Source organism: Mercenaria mercenaria, chromosome 3 (genome assembly GCF_021730395.1).
Source record: "Mercenaria mercenaria strain notata chromosome 3, MADL_Memer_1, whole genome shotgun sequence".
NCBI classification, from domain to species: domain Eukaryota; kingdom Metazoa; phylum Mollusca; class Bivalvia; order Venerida; family Veneridae; genus Mercenaria; species Mercenaria mercenaria.
In genome coordinates this window covers 41,816,306-41,839,547 of record NC_069363.1, presented here as the reverse complement: position 1 = coordinate 41,839,547, position 23,242 = coordinate 41,816,306, and the positions used below count along the sequence as shown (strand labels likewise).

The following is a 23,242-nucleotide window of genomic DNA, read 5'->3' as shown; positions in this document are numbered from 1 at the left end:
CGAATAATTACAGCAGTAGTTTGATGAAGATTCATAAAGCGGTTCATGAGAAGAGGTCATTAAACGTGTTTATATTTTTAGCTAAATTGGTCCCTATCCCCATTTGTAACAAAATAGCAGGAGACCTTACGATATTGTTACACATCGAGTTTGATAAAAATCCATTACATTTTAGTGGTTAATGCGAAGAAAGGCATATCTACTTTTAGCTATAGTGGTCACTAATAGGGCCCAAGTTCCTATATAAATAAATTTGGAAGAGGACCTTATAATGATGCTCCAGACCAAGTATGACAAAGATCCACCATGGCAAGCTGTTCATAAGACGCTGTATAAAGTCATTTCTAGTTTTAGCTCTAGCAGCCCCTAAAAGGGGTCAAATGTCCCAGCTGAACAAAGTTGGCTGCGGGCCTAATAAAGATGCTACAAATTAAGTTTGATTAGAATACATGAGAAAAAATCAATTAAAGGATTTTTTTATTTATTATTTTTATTTATTTCTAAAATAGGCCAACTGATCCCGCTTTAACAAATAGCATATTCGCTATTCAAGAATCTTTGGACAATGACGTCACACCTATAAAAAAAGTGAAGGTCAAGCAAAACGTACAATTGTAATTATTTCAATATTTCTGTTTCATAAGCAAAGTTTGACCGTAGTTATATCACATAGATAAACTGTATGCAGCGTACCTTCATTTCAGTGTAATGAGATTCAGTCATTATATAGCATATATATAATAAAACAGATTTCAACTGAGTTCAATATTTGCATACCATACTAAAGAAAAATATTCATATATAATAAATCAGTTAAATAATTTATAACAAATATATCAAAGCAAACAAGTACTCATTTTAATATACAATCTGAATAAGTCACAAAAGCAAGAAACCTTTTCATATACAGACGACAATTGTAACAAGGAAAATCTTTTAAAAAGCACTTCTCTACATAAAAGACTTATCACACCCTTATTCATGTGATACGCAGACCGTATTCAGCTCTTTCTTTAATTTGATATATGTTGGTATTTCAACATGTTTTTATCATATTTATTAAACTTACTTATCATTTTGAGATATATCAGTATTCTTGCTAAATATACTGAACCAAAGTTAGCTTTAAAACTGTGAACAGCGTCGTTTAGGATAAACGCTTTGTCTACATTTCACTCAGCGTAGCACAATCAATAGAGTGAAAGAAATTGACACTCTCGTCCAATCAGGCAGAGTGTTGCATAAATCTTCCATTTTGATAAATTATCTATAATACGTTATCAAGTAGTTTGATTTGCAAACTGAAGTCACGTGGTATAGGTAACGAAAACGAATTTAGACGGCGTCGCCGAAAAAAAACAACGATTTAAATAAAACATCCCAGATAATACAACCACCGATTCGGGGCACTGGTAATAGACCAGAAATAAAATGCCTTTGCCCATGATACACCTCCCCTTACACAGTATGACAGGCATGGTCGTGAACGGCAAAATACTAGTGTATTTTAATTGCGAATTTCCCAGCTACAATGCAAGTCGTGAAATAGGTACAAAGCATACTTAAGAATTAATAATTCATCTGAATTCTTGCTCCCGTCTCTTTTTCTAAATGTTTTTAATTACAGAGCAACTACGCATGTTTTAAGTTTTCATCAACAGAATGGGCTGTTGTTCTGCACAAATTTCCGATTGCGTGTTTTAGGTGAGAAATGCGCAATTGTAATGGGATAGTCTTTATTCCCGTTTATGATGGCTAAGACAATGCATATAGGGGTAGGGTATCATGTACAATGGTATTTTTGTTTCTGGTTTGATGGCAGTGGTTCGAGAACCGTTTTTGTTAACGTTTTACCAGGACGAGCATATCAAAAACGTCTACCAACAGCATGATCCCACGTGAATCGCCATATTAATACAGGAATTACCCAGTTTGTGCAAAACTGTTGCAGTTTTGCCTGTTTTAGACACACACAAAGAGTTCTATCTTTTCACATAATTTGTTCACTGTATATACGAAATACGTTTAATGCAATTACCTTCATGATAAAAAAAAACCATTGCATACTAAACTGAGCTAGTCAGAAATTAAACATGATGTGGTATTACTTATTGCTTTTTAAAGCTCACACAGTCCGGGAAGTTAATAACTGTATGTCATACAATTAAAAACTATATTGTAAAGAAAAAAGAGGAAATAACTATGTTGCAACAATATTATAATAAACAAATAAGCTGTAATACCAACTTGCTGACTCCTACTACATGGAGTTTTGGTACATTCTGCTGAATGGCTGGGGAATCATCTATTATATTAATGACTTCTTTCATTGCATTCTCGCTCTATGTTTAAAAACGTCCGAGATAGCTGACCTATCAGTTGTTTATCTTTACCCTGCAAAAACTGAATATTATAATGTGTTTTATGTATGTTTCTTTGTTGAATTTTGAAGGTTAAACTTTTTCTAAATGGACCGTGACACGGGAAAGAATTTAGACATTGGATTGCTTTCATCATAATGCATCTAAATTGTTGGAATACTTGAACGTTTTGGACAGCAAATGCTCATGATGGAATTTTTCAAATATCTACTTTCTTAGTAAATGTACAGGCAGGTGTTGAAGATTGCTTCATGCACTGAAGGCATTAGTTATGCAAAGTAAGTATACAAGTACAAAATCACAAGGACTCTAAGATAATTGTTTTTAAATGATAGAATTAAGTGAGTATGAAAACTTTAACAACGAGGGACTCCACTTGTTTTATTACCTAATTAGCCTTTATATAGATTTATGAATCTATTTATAATATGAAAAAAAAAATATTTAGAGTTCAGTCAACATTATTTTATCTGTTCAGGCAATAGCCAAGATGATATACGGTATTTCATTACTAACTTCTGTTATGCAGATCGTGTATTTCACTTCGATTTAAAGCTATTGAGTGTTCATATTAGACTCAGTGTTGTTACAGGAGTCATGGAGTCAATTCAAACAAAGAAATATTGCCTTCTTTATAAATGGCAGTGTTTTCAAGAAGGAATGTATATCTGTGTTTTACAAAATCTATAAAAGATCCTTTGTAAGCAAAGAATGCAACCAAGAAGAATAATAGGAGACTCGGTTTGACTGAGTCTGTCCATGAGAGGTAATGAAATGTGCAACACTTGGCATCGGCCTAAGCGGAACAATATTACACAAATGTTGAATGGACTCCATGATTCCAAAGGACCAGAAAATATAACAACACTGAATGTCTACACTTATACCAATGGTTTATAGATCAGGCAGAAATCGATTTCACTTGAATTTAACTTGCTAAAATGAATTTTTGGATAACATGCCAACCTATGGCCAATGTCTGATCATTTAAGTAGATATATTTCGATAATTATCATTTTCTACAAATATCCAGATACTTCTCATGATCCTCCAAGAAAATGTCGTCCGGAGCAAAAACTCGAACATTAAACAAAGAGATGATGCAGTTATATGTACTATATAAGTTAAAATGAGATTTGTTACACTTTACGTCACTGGATGACAAGTCTAGGTCTTGCTTTGATGATACGTTGTTTTACTGACGGCCTTGGTATCACTGTTTGAATACAAAGTAAAATACCTACTTGCATGAAAAATTTTTCCTCTTATCTTTGAAGTGGTTCATCGTGTTTACTGAATTGATTATAGCCTTTTCACACCAGCTTACAAGATAAATAGGGCTATGTAACGATCATATAGTTGCCGCCCCCTATTTCTTCTTTATAGTGAAAACTGTAGTAGGAAACACGTGGATTTACCGTTAATGACAATCAAAGAAATACATAGAGATTTTCTATTTTTAGTATTTTATCTCATATTTATACTAACTCTGTATATTTCAATGGTTTAGAGAAATGTGGCGCAAAGGATCATATATACACATTGTTATTCACAAATTGAAACCTCTGCCGGTATTCAGTTATTTAGACGTATTTATACGGTATTCATGTGATAAAGCTGCGGATAATATAGGAACACGTCCATATGCGTTAATACATAACTACGATATGTGCGAGGAATGCTTTCTGTTAGTAAATGTCATATTCTATCATAATTAAAAGCTGTTTACATAACACATATATGATGTGAGAAATAAATCACTTTTAGTTCACTGCATATATATATATATATATTTACTTTCTTTTTGTGTGTCGAGTTTCGTAATTCTATTTATAAAATCAATATTGAAACATATTACTAAAGGTCGTTAAAATAACTCTACTGAAACAGAACGTTCTGGAAACTTTTATGACTAATCGTTATTATAACATTATCCCATTTGTTTTCATGTTTAAGAGAATGCTAGCTTTTTGCTGTTATCTAACCATTGTCGGATGTTGTTAGACACATTTTATTACATCATTAAAATAAAGATTTTTTCGCAGCATAGTTAACGGACATAACAAAACACGTAGCAAATGCTGCATGAAAACTACCTCTTTCCAACATAAAATATGTCGATCGCAAAAAATCAAATCCTGCATAATTATTTGGTTAAAAGGTTTGTATTTCGTGTCTTGTTAGATGCTAACGTACCACCTTTACCATGATTCTCAGGAAATCTACTATTTGTTTCATAATATGTATAATCAACACATTTGCATGTTGAAAAAAAAAGTTTTGGTAGTTTTTGGAAAGAATTTGTATGCATCTCGTTCTAAACGCTATATTATTAAGATTAATTTATAAAAAAAAGTCCATGCAACAAAAAAAATGTCATTAACGGCGTGTACTTAGAAATGATAAGCATCAGTCAATTATAAAATGATCAACAGAATGTTGTAGACATCACTGCATTATTTACAATGCTTGTTTTTATGAATAATTTCTGTTGCATTCAGAGTCATAATGACACAATGTACATGCAGGTCGGACGGAGTGATGTTGGAAGAAGACACACATGGCCGCTCTGTGCATTGTTTAGCCATAGGCGGGCACCTGAGTAAAATCGCCATTTTTTTGTAAGTCAGATGGATTCCTTACACGGATAATTCCATATCCAGAGAGGTTTCAAACCCACATAAGTGAACGGAAAATGATGCGAAGTGCTGTCTGAACCTCTCAGCTACCGCGAACCCCTTTTGATATAGATTTCGAACACATAATAGGAAATAAGGCACTGCCTAAATCGGGAATGGATCTGCCTTCGAGTTATCCAAACTATGTACGGCGTGATCTTTCATGTCGTTATTCCCCATAGAACTGAAAAGTAACCAGTACCCATGATTCTTATTTTCAGACAAACATGTTTTATAATGAACAATTGCACTAGAAGCAATATTTATATCAAACGCTTTGAAATTTACGTCTGTATTACGTATAGGAAATGTAATGAGGTTACATCCTACATATTTCTATCCAAGTATTTCTTTTTGAATCTGGCAAATATTGTATTTCATAATCTATCTTCATCTACGAAATCGTCCACTTAATCAAATGTTCGATATATACATGACCCTCTGTAGATGGGAAATAAGTTATGTTTACCATTTTTCGTTTTCTTCAGTTTCACCTTCCAGCACCATTCATCCAGTCGTACAAATGGCTGCACATGAAAATTCTTTCCATTTAGTATGGCGATAAAGCATACCATAGGGCGAAACTTTTTATATATTGTACGAAACGTTGCGGCTCGACAAATTCTGAAGACGCTTACTGACACAACGAAAAAGCGTCTTCCCCCAAAATATCCGAGCTAAATACTCCGTGCACGTGCCGGAAGGACATTATTTTTTTATTTTATAGTATAGTTTCATTTTCTATCTCACATGTTACGTAGAAGGGTCGCTTAGCGACGAAAATCGATTGGATCGATCCCCTGTAAGGGTTTTATTTGTCGCGTCTTAAGTAGAAAGTGTCTTAAAACATGGGTTTTTACTTGAAAGATAAATAATTAAAAGACAAAAGCGTGTGCTACGTACGTGGCGCTTCATTTCCAGCAGTGTCATGGCTATTCATGTTTAGAAATTAGAAAGACCCTTAAAACATGTATGGGTTTTTATAACTGCTAAATGTAATAAAAAAGGTATAAACCGTTGATAAATTTAGCGAATAAAATTGCATAGGTATAAAACACACCATTTAGTGATGAGCAACGTACTTAACACTGGAACCGAGGTCATTTTAAATCAAATGTTTCACAGATGTTCCAGAATCTTTTAAAGTGAATTATTTAACTTGCCGTGACGGAAGCCGTAGCAGATAAAACAATAACAGTCACATGCAAGTTCATATTACTGTAGGGATAACATCTGTTTTTTGTTAATTAACGTCTGAAGAAGCTCACCCGAGATCGAAGGTACATATTTTAATTACCATTCTGTTGTTTTTTGTTTGTTTTTTTGGAAACGGTAAACAGTTTTAAATATCCATAATCGGGGCCCTGATATCAACAACAATACCTAAAGCATATACATATACTGAAGGTTTTTAAACGATTTTTTTCTCATGTTTTGTTTTTACAAATATGACATTACCCATGATTTTGGATATTACTTTTTTGGTAAACAGGAAACACAATGTCAAGAATAATAACTTTACATTTAGAGTACGGATGAGCACGAACGTAGTGAATAGCTTTCAAGATTTATATAAACGGAAGAAAGTAGCTGCAATTTATCGCTTGGTTTAAGAATATCAATTTTGATATTAATTTGCAATTTTATGCAACTACATGGGTTTCACGTACTTTGATACTGCAATGTACATCTGAACTGCTGAAGGCATGTCCCCTAATTGGACCACATGAAATTTAATCCAAGAATACTATATGTGCTTGTAAATTTTAATTTATAAGTATTGATATGAAGAAAATGTTTCTTTCAAGACGAAGGAGTGTACAGGTATATACAAATAAATCTGTATGGATTTGAAATGTTCGTGTTAAAACATAACAAAATACTATGTTGCGCCTATCTCAAATCTACTGATCGGAGTTTGTAAGCTTGATCGGGATATAACGAGCATGATTTGGATAGGTAAAAATACTACTTTTTTCTTTTGATAAATCTAATGGTGTACTTAATGTGTCAGGGATCTGTGCCGTACAGGCGCGCGCCGTGTTAAAAATTGCCGCCGAACGCTGCACGAAAGTAGGGTACGACATCGAAATGTCCCGTGTCTTATCGTACCAGACACTACCATGCCCCTCACCGAATTCCATATTATTGCAAATATATGTCTTTACTATTCAGGTAAAGGCAACGCAAATTTCTAATCATTTTTTAAAATATTTTTGATATTGAAACTAGTTTTTATTTCTAATTATCATATAACATAGCTTTCTCCAAGAAGAATATATAGAAATAAAAATACGTAACGCCACATACAATAAATTCGACCTTCCCAAGTTAATGATAAAAAACGAGATCGAGCAAAATATGCACCCTTGGCTTGGGGAATATAACGAAGCTGATTATCTCAGAACCTTTCAGCAGATTGATTGATTGAATGCTAAATACTTTTCAAATATTATCTCAGTTTTACAATGGAGGTCAGTTAATAAAACTAGTGTCGGTTCATACTCATTCTACGCATATAACCAACAAATTATCAATGTATCACATAAGTGGAGGACAAAAGACACACTGTCTTCTGTCAAGCCACAAGGCACACGGGCATCGAACTGGTGGCCCTTGTGCTCTTCCTACTGCACAAACGGACAGGCTTACTGTACGAACAGGGCTTAATTTATTCTAAATCGTTTTAATTTTATACGAATATTAGGGGACGACCACTTTAAAATACGATAAAATGTATAAACTTTTAAGTATTAGTGAAAAGCTGTTTTTGTTTTTAATTAATTCTGCTGGCCTGCATATTTCAAGCACATAGTTACTTTGTAGGGAAGATGAATGTTAAGAACGATTGGTTTTATGTTAAATACAATATTCAGCAGTAACGGTTATATAACGGCGATCATTTACCCTAACACATGCAGTGTTGACTTGTTCTCCACATGCAAACTGAAACTTCTCCACACGACAGATAGGTGGATGACAAATGACTCCTAACAATTGTTTTCTGTCTAATAGAACAACGTCACTCCCGGGTATCGAACTAGCTTCATCTTTATTATTCCTTCTCTTGAGAAGGAATATTATTGTTTAGTAAGTCACACTTGACTGAGCTACTGATACCGAAAGCTGTTGTCATTACAAGCCGGCCAATAAAACTCCGTGACCTTAGAAATAACCTCTGACGTTAGACTATTCTTTTCTAATTGAGGCGACTCTCTGGCTGAACGCGTTCCGTGGATTACATATTACTAAACCCGAGGATGTTATTTCCTCCATTCTTGAGGAAAATAACATACATTCAGTCGACCAGATAAACATATATCAGCAAATTTAAATGTAAACAACTAAATATTATCGTTACCTTGAAATGCATAGTTAATATATGAAAACAAACCCCATTGCGACCCTCTAATTATGCGCAACAAATTCACGCATCGAATCGTAAATGATTAACCGGGTCAATGTCTTATTGCCATATTTACTCTACTGAAAGTGGTAACAGATTTAATTTGTTGTTGGATTTAACAATTTATGTTAAATAACTAGCGTAAATACTTACTTGAAATTGTTTGGCAGTATAAAACAGACATTGAAACCAAAATTTTACAAGATGATCATTTTATATTTATATAGATATGCCCTAGAAGGAACTTTTGCTATGCTTTAACTTGTTCAAAGTATTTTGATCAACTTACTGAGCTTACTGGGTGCACTGGCTGTTTGAACCATCGATTTTTCATTACATTCATATAGATATTTTCACAGATTTTCATTTTTAAAGAACTGTACAAGAAAATATGTAATGGTAGCGATAACAATTGATAAAAATTCAGCGTGCACATCATAATTATGTTGTTGTTTATCAATCTGATTTCTGCGAAATATAATATTCAAACCTGTTTTATTCTGCATGCCACAACCTCCGATGGCCCTTCTATATTATACCTGTGTACTTTACACGACCATGCGGTAATACCACAGTCACACATACGGCGCGGATAGCTACCTTTAGCTACAGATAGAAACGTAGTAATCCGTTTCGATCCGTACCTGAGCCGTACGGATTGGTACGAATTGATACGGGTTGCTACTTTAAGGTACGGCTCAGGTACGGATCGATACGGATTACTACGTTTCTATCCGTGGCTAAACGTAGCTATCCGCGTCGTATGTGTGACTGGGGTATAAGTCAGATACTTAGCCTTATGTGTGTCGGTATGCATTCCTATACTAACCTGAGCCCGTGCAAAGCGTAAATACCTCGCCGCTTCGCGTTAGTATAGCGATGCATACCTCCAATTCGGACGGTATCTATTACATACCGGCTGATACTTCCCAAAAACATTAATATGATTCCTAAAAACAAACAATCACACAAGTTACACGCAGCTTAATACATTCACTGTCATCGTCAAAAATTGAACGACGCTAACGTTAAAAAAGGGAGTAAACAAAAGGAGTAGCGAGTATCACAAGGATATGTACATTGTTGGAGGCAGTGCGTTTTGGGTTTGTAACTGATAAAGCAAAACATACTATGGATTAAACCGCACACTTTATGGTATAAAAAAGAAAATATTCTGGAAGAAATAAGACACAGACTTCCGTCTGCGCAAGGATATATGTCCGTCCCTGGAAAAGCATTTCAAAAATAAAAATCGTGTATTAACAGCAAGTAAATTGCCCTGTTTTTTTCCCGCTAACACATGGACGGATCCAATGAGAAAACTAGTTTTTAAGCAAAAATGATGAAATCTGAATCAAATATGAAATTTATTTACGACACGTCATGGTTGGGGCTAAGAATCAGTTAATACGCTTTAAACTCCAAAGTGGTGTTTTGCCACGAAGAGATATAAGGTGATGGCAAACTGTGTACCTTTATTTGTTTGTTTAGTCCCTCGTCTGTGTATTTCTGCGCATAATTGTACAACCACATACTATTTTAGGAATGTTGCGTTCTTAAAACGCGACCCTTGTCCTCGGTTTGTACATACACAGTCCTGTACATAATGGCGGCTCATATAGCAAGCTGTTGTCTCTAACTACGTTTTGATGCAATGACATTAAAGTGTACGCATAAGTATAAACAGGGCTACTCTTCTGTACCGTTTATTCTCAATGATTATATTAAAGTACTGTCTTCTAAACAACTCATAGAAGTAAGGCAGTTAGTATAAACTTGCACGTCGCACGTCCTTTAATACTAAGACGTATACATAAATCTGGGAATTTGTTTTCCTAGCTCTATACATCAACATAATAAAATGTTTAAAGTAAACGCGATGATATTGTCACATATTTTGCGTTTCAGAAGTCTTTAATGGGTTCTGGAAAATGACTAACTAGCAGATATACTTTAATTAGAATCTTATATACAGCTTTGAAGTGTACGATAATGTTTAATAACTGAAGTTAATAACACATGTATATTCATATTCATGGGCCTATTTTCGAATATTTCAGTGAAAACTGTATTTGACAAAACGACAAAAGGGGGCAATATTAAATGCTGAATTTGCTTGTTTTAAAATTTTAGATATTTACTTTCATTTGTTAATGCAGTAGAATATCTGGTGTTAAATTTCTGTAAGGAATCAAGTGAACAATTTAAATAATGCAATAATAAAGAAACCTTCTAAACATTCAGCACGAAACAGCAAATTATAAAAATCTTAATTTTCGAAAATCTAATTAAAGGTATCATTTTTACATTTAACATAGCGATTTTCTATCAACTTCTGATATTAGCTGACACTCAAGTCTGTTTTTCGTTAAGTAGTTACCTCTGAAACATTAATTAACACTTGTCTTGAGACAGACATAAGTAAAATATTCACCTGTCTATGTTCATATTCTGCTGAATAGATACGATAAAATGCAATGTCAGATATTTGATGTACCCCATACGTAGAATGCACAGTGTAGACTGCTTTCATATGTGCATCTATGAGCTGTTAGAGACGCTTAAGAGGTATACATTTCTGACACACGTTATAGATAATTATGCACTCTTCGAAGAAATTTGGAATAATGTTTTGAACAGGTTGGTCGGTCTTTGTGTTGGTCGGTAAATCGTCTGGTTTCTTATCCATACCTGGAGAACGCTGTAGCATGGAGCACTCAGACATTGTTAACAGATGTCCGGTAATCTTCAAATGGCCCCAATCTAATTTTAAATTCAGTAGGTCAATGGCTTAGTGACCGCGGGACTGAAACGGATTTCGTTCAATACCTTGAGTAGGCTTAGGCTTACCGCCCTTTAACGTCATAACAGGCATTTATCCGTAAATAACAGCTATTATGTTGGGGAAATTGAGGTCACAGATCAATAGCACAGTGGTCACGCAACTAAGAATAGTTTCCGTTCTATTAAAGTGATTGGAAACGGTTGTAATACTTCGGAAAACGATTGCTGTAATTCTAGAGGAAAGTCGGGCTAGAAAACTCCAAAACTGGAAACGATTTCCATCAAAACAGGAGATGGGGTGGTTGCCTGTGATAAGAAAATGATTCTATTTGTTTTAAAAATGAGTATATCAGAAGTATTTGTTAAAGTGGCATTGTAGCTGGAAAATAAATGTGACTGAATCTGAAAACGTTTTCCGATCAATTACACAAGGACGCTTGAATCAATTGCCGGTTGTACGTGTAATGACCCCTAAAATATGAAATCAGTGCAGTTATTAGCTCCTTGTCCAGCAACCTGTAAACTTGTAGGATAATTGTTGGTGGTCAGTTGATGTTTCTTGTTATTTTAATGGTGATAAGATCATTGTCAAAGGGGTTCGTGGCAGTAAACGCTTTCCTATTTTAAATAGATATATTTGGGACGTACAGTATGACCTTAATAACATATGGTAAGTAGATGACTTCTTCAGTTTGGGTCAACTCGCCAAAAGCCTAATCATCTCTCAGTTCGCTCTCATAACGACCATTAGTACAGGTAGTAAAGTGATTTACTTGATAACAACTTTTGTATCTATTTTATCTTCATCTTCCTAACACTTTTATAGGAAATAAAATCTAATAGATCCTTTTGACGCATAGAACGTAACCAGGCAAAATAATGTCAATCTTGGTTTGTCTGCATCTGTTCATGAGAGATAGTGAAATGTACAACTCCATTCACGCCCCATAGCACCGGCGTATTACATTAAAATGTCATGGACTTCATTATGCCAAAGCAATCTTTCAAGGAAACGTTTTTCTTGCACACCGGACTGGCTTTTCCGGTGATTTTTCCCATGCCGGCAAAACCCATCTGGCACCCCAATGCCAGATGACTCTTGTGCTGTTGATCACAACTAGCGATTCATGCATTGATTATGAATATTGTTTATGTAAAATTTGATAGATTCTCTCCGTTCCTTATAGTATATTTCTTGATTCAATATACGTTGTTTTTTTTCCCCGGCAAGCCTCGTTTGCCCAATGCACAGTTGCCCTCGGGACTGATATTTCTATCCGATTCGTAAACACATGACAGATATTATTATTACGACTGCCACATATAAGATGCAGAGATATAGGTACAACATTTTTGCCAAAATATCATTATTTATACACGCATACATTATTTATACACGCATACATATATATATATATATATATATATATATATATATATATCACATTATCAGTAAATGCACTTTGCAGCTTTGAATACGTTTTGGCAGTCTGTACTACATGCAGGTTCATCATTTCAATGACATACAAAACAATTGAAGTTTATTGTTTAATATGTGATAGTAATTAGCTAAATGAATATGATGAAAGTCTCGTGATATTAATCCTGCTGCAAAAATGACACGTGGTGATCAATCTCGGGGTATATCAGTTTTACATTTAAGAGTACAACACTAGCTAAAATGAAATAACTTCAGACAGCTGAGTTAGCGTTTTCTGCTATTATCTACTAACAAACGCGAGACAATTTAAAGTAGTATTTATTTTGCAAATGCATTTTAGCACTTATTGTGTTATGTATGTATTTCAGAAATTACTAGACTGCCTAATATGTTTATTCACGTTTCTGACATGCTCAGTTAACAATGAGATAGTGTTTAATTTTCTTGATTATTACTATTCATACAAGTACCACTAAACATAATGATATAAACAATGTACATCCAGAATGAGCTCTTAAAACACATTTAGATGTTGTTATAACTTTACTGACTATCTATCGCAAATCGTTTGATGTTGATCCCATTTCGTAAAAACCCTATCTACGTGATAAAACCCCTTAGGCTAGTAACGCCCGAGTTACATTTATTGCAGAAAATATCTAATGTATTCTAGCTGTTGCGTCTGGTGCGTGCATTTTACAGAATTTACCGAAACAGAGGAGCCCGATATTCAATATCTTAATCAAAAGCTAGACGTGCTTGCAATCTGAAAGACTTGCAAAATGAGGTTTTATTAACAATAAGATGTGTTAAAATTAACTGATTGTTTTACATTTCTCAGATTTTGCGGATACATCAACTTATGAAGACGGTTGCCATCATCTCATGTAAGTTAAGTTTAACTGTTCTGTTTAGAAAACGAGTAGTTGTTAGAAATTGCTACGGAATTTCATTTCCATGTTTTATGAAATAATTGTGTAAAGTTTTGAGAAAAATTATCTTAAATCTTGTGTTGAATTATATTGTTCCAAAAGATGTTGCTGATAGTTTTGTTGTTTTGCATTTTATTCTCTAAATGTGTTTTTAGAGAATCATGTGCTAATTCTGTTAAGCCAATATGCTTTCTGTACATCGTTCAAAGTATATGGGATGAATATAATTTTGATACATCACGTTGCTGCCTGTTTCTAAAAAAACTCTTGGAGCAAGTGACAAATTCCGTCGACAAAGATTCCATTAGGACTTTTTTGTGTAAAAAGATGCATTAGGTCCACGGTATCTAGCAAGAAATCAGAAATAACCAAAATTTGCAAATGCCATTTTGATTTTCGTAATTGTCTGATAGTATTGCATTAGCATAAATGAAATCCGGCATTAAAATATCTAATATGCACACACTTTCTAGCAACGCAGTCATGTCTAAAATATCAAAGTTTATTTCCTTCAAACATTTCCGTTACAAGATGACAACAATTCCGGAGATGTTGATATGTATTAACCAACGTACATGATAATGTTTTATAGAAGTAGTATTAATGCAGAAGTAAAGGAAGTTATTATATAAAATATTTTTTATTTATTTTGTGATTGAATCATATGCAACTCAAGCTTAATTTATTACATACATTTTTTCTCAGATATCTGGAAATAAACATTCAGAGCAACTCTAAAATCTTATTTGTTTGCCTGTAACCTTATACGCACTCACTTCGGAAACAGTTTGCTGTGTCAATCTGAAAATGTATTATTAATCACACTTTGATAGGACTCCCGAGGGGGCACTTTGATATCACGCGGGCAAACAGGATTTACAGACATTCTGTAATTCTAAGCAACAGACAACCGTTTTGGAAATTTAAGAAGTGCTCGACGTGAAACTGGAACAATCAAATTAGTAATTGATACGCAGATAGATATGTCTAAGAAAGTAAAACATTTACAGCAATTGTTGTGTTATAAATTGAAATGGGGAAGTCCGATGGACACTATTTAAACTGAATTCATTCCCTGAAAGTATAGGATTGATTTGACTTGATACATGTAACTAAATGCCTGACAACCTTATAGTAATTTGATGTAATGATGTAATATATACCAATGGTTTGTAAGAAGAAACTGTACCATGGGCGCTCAGTCCTGAAATGTTTTCTGTCCCTTTGAGCAGTATCAGTATTCTTTTGATATCTTTATCCTAGCGTAATATAAATATCTCTCATTAATTATCTCTCAGTGCTATCTAACAAGAAACATAAAGCGACTTTTTGGATTAAGAACATAAACGTATTTCAAGTGCAAAAAATAGCTTCAAAATGTCGGTAAATTATTATAGTTAGTGTAAATTTTGATATATCATTGAATTTGATTTGAAACAAAAAAGCTTTAATACCTATTTAAAGGTGGTCAAGCACATTTGAGCAGCATATTATGACATTTTTCAGTTTTGATATATTCTGTTAAACATTTATGTAAGGAACAAAAAGACCCATTACATCGAGTTAGATGTCTATTAGAAATGTATATTTTATCACTTTTATGAATTTTTGTAATTACCTCCCTTTAATATAAAGGTATTTAAAAAAATGGACTATTTCTTTCGATTTCAATATCATTTTTAGTTTAACATTTGCATTTGACAAATGTTGAGATATTTCAACTGCCTGAAACAAAAATCAAGTTTTGAAAAAGCGTGTAGCTTCATAATTCATCTTTCTTTAATCTATCTTGGTTGCGCAACCAAAAGGGAGGTAATAATAATTTTATAAACTTGCTTTTTTATAAATTTTGGCAAAATATGTACTTATCAATGCCGATATTTGACACCTTTAATACAATATTGATTATATTCATATTATTCCTTAAGCAAAATATGTTTCCTAAATTTATACTTATGCTAAATTATCTTGGTTGGGCAACTAGGATAGGAAAATCAAATTTTAAAGATACTTCCAGTGGAAATCTGACATGTATCAAGAACCTGATCAACATAAATAAATGTCAATGACCAGTTACTTAAGTTTCGAAAAAATCCATTGGTGTTGACCGAAATCTGATTGACCAACTTTAATGCTGCTCAGATTTTAGTTACGAACAACTGAATAACAAACAAAGCTTCCAGAGATTTCATCTTTCTGGAAAGCAAACATAAGTGTCGAAGTCCATTAAGCGCCATGTTGGTTCACACATGTGTTCATCTGGAATATAACTATTCTTATGCAACAAAGGCTGTTGACGTCAGAAAAATGATAGTGGTTTACACATGTCACATATTTTTTGTTATTCAAACGACTTTAATTGTTTATATAGTTTACCCCACACAATGTTACTTAACCTATATGATCAAAACATCCCACAACAGAATAACTGTTAACATCACCACGTTAAAGTTAAGCCTGTGCAATAGCTTTTGATAGTTTTAGCGTCTGAGATGTAATTCAAAATAATTATGACTCGTACAGTTACTTTGTACTGATATAGACCGAGGTACCACAAATTAACCTTTAAGATAAAATAACATGTGCCCCTGTCGGACTTTAAGTGACCCTAGTTTCTTAAAACCTGTTTGGTCTATGTCCAACATACATACGTTATCGAAATGGAAAAATAAACCCCAGATATTGACAGATCTGTTTTTTTGTTTCGAATGTCAGGGTAATATAAAATTGACAACATTGCATAAAGATCAACAAGTTTACAATTTTTATTAACAATAATCTTGAACAAATTAACAATAATCTTGAACAAACCAGTGACCTACGTCATGAAAACAACATCTAGCTGTTAGAAAGTTACAGAACAGGAAGTCTAAGTCTGTATTATGTCAAAACAAGTAACATAAAAAAAGTAGCATCAGCCTATTCATGTTTTTGATTCCTACTTTCCGTCCCCGCCTCTCGACACTGACACACACACACGCACACACACACTTGATTTCGCTTTGTCAGTGCAGATGGTTCCAACGTTGTTTGAGCGACGAATTGTACGCAGAATGCATAGATAAACATGTATGATTGATAGAAAGTTCTAGCAAATTAGCACAATCATGTGTTCATGTATCACGGAGTTTTACTTACATTTCTCCTGCCTCATTCTTGCCTCAGAAAAGAAGATTATCGTATTAACATCAATAAGGTGCTAAATTGGAAACCGGAATAAAAGATGTTTGCACGCCAAGGAAAACAAAACAGATCTACTCTTCTACCTTCAAATCGGTTTGTAGATTGACATGAAAGATAAGAAGTACTGGAGTATCCATTGTGCAACTGTTTTGAAAATATGTACACTAAATGGCACACCCCACAATAGGGAACGCAGAAAAGTCGGTCGGCCTGTCTTACCTACAACTGTGTTATCAGACAAGATTTTGTGTATCGCTTTACGTACGTTACAACATTGAAGTATTAAGGAAAATGTTAGGCGGCGCGTGTGACTTAACTGATCATGAATTACAATACAAAAAGAGTGATGAACAACAGACAGAGGCATTCTCTCAATTTCAACTGTCAACTTTTACAGTTATGTTTAAATTAATGTGATAGCTTCGAAAAGTAACAGTTACGTTTATCAGTAATTTCAGTCTGGCACATACGTTTTTCTCTTTATTTCAGAGAAGATACCAAAATTTGTTTTCAGTAATGTTCCATCATAAACGTAAATACAAGTATAACTTTGAGTATTATCGAAAAGGGTACAGTCATTGAAATCCTATTTCAGTTGCAAACTGCATATTAATCTTGTTTGTTTGGTTTGGGTTTTAACAGTATTTTAGTTATGCCCCGCCCGGGGATCGAATTCACGAGACCGCGATCCGTAGATCTGCGCTCTCCCTACAGAGCTAAGCGGGCGGTTGCATATTAATTTATTAGCCAAAACAAATCAGTACATTTTTGTTCAAAATGCAATTAACGTCCTTTTGTTAGTATGATAGATAACATACGTTACCTCAAAGAAAATGGTTTTAAACGATTTTTTGTGAATTAGAAATTCCGTTTTCATCAATACGTCTTAGTACATTTTAAATCAAAATGTAATAATTGTATGGTCTTCAATGACTGACGGATGTTTTGAAAGTGACATTGATTATGTGTTGATTTTGGAAAGTACCGTTCTTTGCAATGAATGAATTCTGTACGATTTACTCAAAACAAAACAAAACAAAAAATATATTGAGAGGTTGTGCAGCTAGTCCTTTGAACTAAGTCCATGTACAGCTATCAAAACAAGGAGTGACATACAATAAAAGATGATGGCCAGTCCTTTAAAGAAAGTGCAATATTAACTACTATACTGAGTGTTGCAGTTGCTCTTGGGTCTTTATCAACTAAAAACCAATTTATGTTATTGCTTTCACAATATAAAAACTTTGTTCATCATAGTATGAATTTTGTACAATCAAATTATATTTCTAATTCAAATAAACGCAGTTCCGACCCCCCGTCAAAATCAGCCAACCGATCAACAGTAGCGCCGATGATGGAAATGGTACGTTTGTCAATGATAGATCTATAGATCTGACTGGCATTTACATCTCCTTATATTATGCAATAGTGTAAGTTATATTGCCAGTCACATTTATCTTTGAAATTTTAACATATCATATTTTCATTCAATATAGAATCGACTGCCATACAATTTGATGAAGACAGTTATTGAATTCTGATTGTAATAACCATTTTTAAAATTGAGAATGTCTGTAATAGGAAAGCTGAAGACGTTCAACATGAATTGAACGAGTCAAGTATTATCACAATTGCTCATTATAGATTATAGCAGACTGGACAGTAACAGTCTTTAAGTGCCGTGGGGCGGCTGTAAAAAGTATGCACGATTTTGGATTCATTTCATGGCCCTTTATGACCATTTAGAACATTCAAGTTTACAATGATAAACTGGAACTAGGGAGCTTGAGGGATGTTGCACATTTCATTACCTCTCATGAACAGACCTAAATCGTAAACGGTAAGGGTAGATATCTCGGAAGCACAGAACACCCAAAACACAGCAATTAAACCATGTGTGATATTGCTTGGTTGCAGTTTTTGCCTCACAAGGATCTTTTCACACATGTAGACTTGAGGGCTTCTTTTAATCTCAACACCTATTGTTAATAAAGACAAAACTGATGCTGTTATTTTACAGTAGTAATGTTGTCACATGATGACCACCTATATGTCTGTGGAGAGCCAGTAGGTTTTCATGTCGTTTAAAGGTAAAAAGAAGTAGGGACAAAACAAAACTATTATTAAGTTTGGTAGTGACCCTCAATTTGTGTGGTTTGTAGAAAATCTCCGTCCCCATTCATTATACTGACCCCACCTTTTGCCAGGTAGGGATACTAACAGTCCCAATTATTATAATGATATTTTCTTTTCCTTCCTATTAAGTTTATCAGTATTTTAAGCAAAGGTAACACCGTCAAAGTAGAATCCCTGGTTACACTAAGAAAAAAAAAATGCAACCAGTAGCATATATCGTAAATCGAACCCCTATCAAATCGTTAACGGAAAGTGCATATCAAATTAAGAGCACTGGAGGCAACATCCTTCTCATATCAAATTACCAGCACTAAAGCACACAAAAGTCTGTTAGACGAACATCTGTTTGTAATTTGTGTTGAAAATATAACTTAATCAGAACTTGTGGGTATTTAGCAAGACAGACAGGTTTAACGCATGCTGCGGACATCAGCTAACATTCGAAAGATAACGGTAAATATCGCTGATAGATGCCTGACATTTTCTGAAGGAGTAATTTCACTCTCATAAAGATTATCTGCGTAATTACTCATTTTTATTTTCACAATAAGTCTAGTTTTTTATCTTCTTTGAGATGCTGAATGAAGACATGTTAAATTGATTAAACGATTTGTTTGATGTGTTTGGTTTAGATTCTCAAACTAGAAGACCGAAGATGCCCTTGCGGGACCTTAATATCTTTCAGTGACATTTGTCTTATTTTAGATAAATACTTTAATCTTGCACACGCATTGAAGAAATGGTTCATCACTTTCATGTTAATAAGAACAAATATGTGAAGATAACTCATTTTATAGAAAGGCCTTTCAGGACATGTTAGCTCCGCCATTCTGTTTGTTTTTTCGAGATATATAGAATATGTTTTGATATCCAGTTATGTATAATATGTTCAAGAAGAGTTAAGATGTCAAAAAGAAAAACATCTTAAAGCATGTTAAAAACATCAGTAAATAACCTACTGCCATTCTGTTTCTTTAAAGATACAACCAGATTGCTTGAAATCTACATTTCTCAGGTTAGTTAATCAAATCAAAGAACACTTTCACAAAATATATGTACAAGACACGTTTTTACTCAAACTCGTTTAGAGAAAGACTTTGGATATTTTGAGGAGAGGAGATTTAAATTTTCTAATATAACGTATATGCACTTGTATATGTGCAAGAAAAGAATAATATTTAGGTTTGGTAAAATGAGAAAATGAATGACATAATTCACATTCTAGTAAGCTTACCTTAGTGCGGTTCTGTCTTATTGCGTAAGCTGTGGTTTTGACAAGGATGATAGATTCCAAATGAAACATTATTGGAATAATACTACCTCACACAGCTTCTCCACAGATTTTATCAACGACTGTGAACATCTCCAGATGTCAAAAGTTATACAATGCATGATTATGCATCCCGGTTTAATGAACTTAAGATATATATACATGTATATATAATTTCGCCATTTGTGAAAATTAAGAAACAGTATAAAACAAGCTACAATTCACAACTTTCTAATTGTTTTACTTTGCCTGTTCTAGGAAATCAGACACACATTCACGAATTACGTGTTCCAATTATTTTAACGTCATTAAAATCTACCTAAAACATTTACTTGTTCGACAACAATTTCTGCAGAATTCATATATTGCTTTCCTTGGAAGTTGTTTTTCATTTCAAATATTGTATATTCTGCCATTCAACTATTTCGTACTGAAATGGCAGTACAGACCGTGTATTTCTTTTGCCAAAATGATTGTTTGGGTATATGGTTTTAAACTTCTCTACGAGATTAATAATTGATCAGATATATCTGTATTGCAGCTGATGCATCAAAATACGTTGCAGTTATACATGTTACAAAGACTCTAAAGAATTGTCAGAAAAATTCAGAAATAACACGAGTTCCGGACTGGTTAAAGTTTAGCCGAATTAATTTGCTGCAAAACCGTGACGACGTTTGTAAGCCATAAAACAGCGGTTCATAATGTGAATCGGCGCTTTTGTACGTGTGATTGAACAAGGTGCGAGTTTTCAAGATTTCTAATTCTTAAAGGAGCATGAGTGGTGTTGCACTTTTCCATAACTTCTCTTGCACAGACACAGCCTCCTCATACATATATTATTCAATTCGATGAAACGTGTTTTTTTAGCTCACCTGAGCACAAAGTGCTCAGGGTGAGGTATTGTGATCGCTCACCGTCCGGCGTCCGTCCGTCCGTCCGTCCGTCCGTCTGTCCGTCCGTCCGTCCGTCCGTCGTCCGTCCACACTTTCCTTTAAACAACATCTCCTCCTAAACCAACAGGCCAATTTTGATGAAACTTCACAGGGATGTTCCTTGGATGGCCCCCTTTCAAAATTGTTCAAAGAATTGAATTCCATGCAGAACACTGGTTGCCATGGCAACCGAAAGGAAAAACTTTAAAAATCTTCTTCTCAAAAACCAGAAGCCCTAGAGCTTAGATATTTGGTGTGAAGCATTGCCTAGTGGACCTCTACCAATTTTGTTCAAATCATGACCCCGGGGTCAAAATTGACCCCGCCCCAGGGGTCACTTGATTTTACATAAGAAAATCTTAAAAAATCTTCTTCTCTAAAACCAGAAGCCTTAGAGCTTAGATATTTGACATGTAGCATTGCCTAGTGGACCTCTACTAAAGTTGTTCAAATCATGACCCCGGGGTCAAAATTGACCCCGCCCCACGGGTCACTTGATTTTACATAGGAAAATCTTCAAAAATTTCTAAAAATAAACCAGAAGGCCTAGAGCTTAGATATTTCACATGTAGCATTGCCTAGTGGACCTCTACAAAATTTGTTCAAATCATGGCCCCGGGGTCAAAATTGACCCTGCCCCAGGGGTCACTTGATTTTACATAGGAAAATATTTAAAAAATCTTCTTCTCAAAAACCAGAAGCCCTAGAGCTTAGATATTTGACATGTAGCATTGCCTAGTAGACCTCTACTAAAGTTGTTCAAATTATGACCCGGGGGTCAAAATTGACCCCGCCCTAGGGGTCACTTGACTTTACATAGGAAAATCTTCAAAAGTTTTCTAAAAATAAACCAGAAGGCCTAGAGCTTAGATATTTCACATGTAGCATTACCTAGTGGACCTCTACAAAATTTGTTCATATCATGACCCCCTGGGTCAAAATTGACCACGCCACAGGGGTCACTTGATTTTACATAGGAAAATCTTCAAAAATTTTCTAAAAATAAACTAGAAGGCCTAGAGACTAGATATTTGACATGTAGCATTGCCTAGTGGACTTCTACAAAATTTATTCAAACCTTTCCCCCCAGGGTCAAAATTGACTCCGCCCTAGGGGTCACTTGATTTTACGTAGGAAAATCTTTAAAAAAAATTCTAAAAATAAACCAGAAGGTCTAGATCTTAGATATTTGACATGTAGCATTGCCTATTAGACTTTTACAAAGTTTATTCAAATCATGACCCCTGGGGTCAAATTGACCCTGCCCCATGTACTTGATTGTACATAGAATAATCTTCAAAATTTTCTAAAAATAAACCAGAAGAGCTTAGATATTTGACATGTAGCATTGCCTAGTGGACCTCTACAAAAAGTTTTCAAATCTTGTTTTTAAAGTTACTTAAAGAAAATTTCAACTATATTTTCTTCTGTTATGATCTTTTGACCTTGAAGACTTGTCCTTAAGTGCAATGATAACAGGTGAGCGATATAGGGCCATCATGGCCCTCTTGTTTTTCTTTTTTTCTGACCGTGTTGTAAAGTTCCCACACTATAAATTCTTATTTTCATTACTGTTAATTCCTGGAAACATTATATGTTTACTGGATTTGTCAGTCGCAAATTCATTAAGAAATAATTCATAAATGTCTGCGTTTATTTGTAAGGCTTGGAAGCAATATGCAAAAATCATATTTATGACCCTCTGTACGTGTGCCTTTATTATTTGTTGTAATTTATCGGGTAAATGCCACTCAAAATTTATGATAGCATTTTCTCCTGAAATCTGAATATTCATTCACACAAACAGCCTCTTTAAAACATCTCAGATGATTTACTGGTATGGGTTACTTATACAATTTTTATATTTTATATCCATTTTTCATTTTTATAGAAACATAGTTTTGTTTGATTTTGCAATTTTAAGAAAAGATATGAAATTTTGGTTTTGATTATACAGCGAATGTATTTTGTAGTATTTCTCAGAAGTGTGCTATTCATTTGCTTGCTGGCATTATTAGCTCCAAAATGACTTGGTTAGTTAAACAGATTACCAATGCATTCATCAAGAGAAACTTTGATGATTTAGGATTTGTATG

The 23,242-nt window shown here is 34.2% G+C and overlaps 1 protein-coding gene across 1 annotated transcript in view; it reads left to right on the top strand.

The window, feature by feature from the left end:
• LOC123524979 (pyrokinin-1 receptor-like) overlaps positions 1–23,242 on the top strand; it is a 188,696-nt gene that overhangs the window by 8,842 nt on the left and 156,612 nt on the right. The window contains exon 2 of the mRNA XM_045303637.2: positions 13,532–13,577. The gene's annotated coding sequence lies outside the window, so the exon portion shown is untranslated. The remainder of the gene's footprint in view (positions 1–13,531; positions 13,578–23,242) is intronic.